This window comes from Mastomys coucha, unplaced genomic scaffold (genome assembly GCF_008632895.1).
Source record: "Mastomys coucha isolate ucsf_1 unplaced genomic scaffold, UCSF_Mcou_1 pScaffold21, whole genome shotgun sequence".
Classification (NCBI taxonomy): Eukaryota; Metazoa; Chordata; class Mammalia; order Rodentia; family Muridae; genus Mastomys; species Mastomys coucha.
This window is the reverse complement of record NW_022196904.1, coordinates 92836421-92837480: the sequence shown is the minus strand read 5'-3', so window position 1 is coordinate 92837480 and position 1060 is coordinate 92836421.

Below are 1060 nucleotides of genomic sequence, written 5' to 3'. Positions count from 1 at the left end.
GAAAATAAAAGGCAACTGTGAGAAGAGAAAGAAATCTAAAGGGAAGTAGACAAGAGGACAAGAAAAAAAAGATAAATATTATATGGTCTGGTGTGCGTCTGTACATATATGTGAGTATGATTCAAGACAAGGTTTCTCTCTGTAGCGGTGGCTGTGTAAGCATGTAAGTATGTACATGCACACATGTATGTGCATGTATGCATGTGCACATGTTTGTGTGTGATATGACAGCAAAAGGAAGCTATTAGGAAGAACAAAGAAATAAAGAGAAGGGAGGAGGAGAAACAAGGGAAGGTTGTTTGGGAGTAAAACCAAATAAAATGATGCATCTGTATAAAAATGTCATAAACTATTTTATGTGCTCACTACAAGGTAGTAGATATTCAGAAAGAAAACTTTATAATTTTCCCTCACATGTAATTCAAGCATACATATGTTCATGATATTAAGTTGGAAGAAGGACTATTAAAGAAGTGGGGGTGCTGGGCAGTGGGGGCACACACCTTTAATCCCAGTTCTTTGGAAGTAAAGACAGGCAGTTTCTGAGTTCAAGGTCAGCCTGGTGTACAGAGTGACTTCTAGGACAGACAGAAATATACAGAGAAACCCTGTCTTGAAAAACCAAAAAACAAAAGAATTGGGGGTAACTATCAGAGGGGAAATGGAGACTAGGAGAGGGTAATGAGGGAAGACAGTCAAAGCACTTGATACACTTGAATGAAAATAATATTACAATCACACTAGTAAATCAACTATACACTCATAGAACTTTTAACTGAATATTTATTAAAATTTTATCATTTGTGAAGAAATCATGATGTTCCACCCAGCTGAAAGTTCAAATGGAGAGATAAGTACACACTTTTAAGTATAAGTAGAATGCCTTACAGTAGAGTGAGTTATTTCTCAGGGGACTTCCTAGTCTAGACACTTGTACACATGGAATTCTCATCGAGATATTCTGATCCCTCATCTAGTTGCAAAAGCTAACCTGCTTTTCTCTTTAATTCTGTCTACTTATTTGAAAGCCCCATCAAAATTTTTCTATACCAGGTAGGTT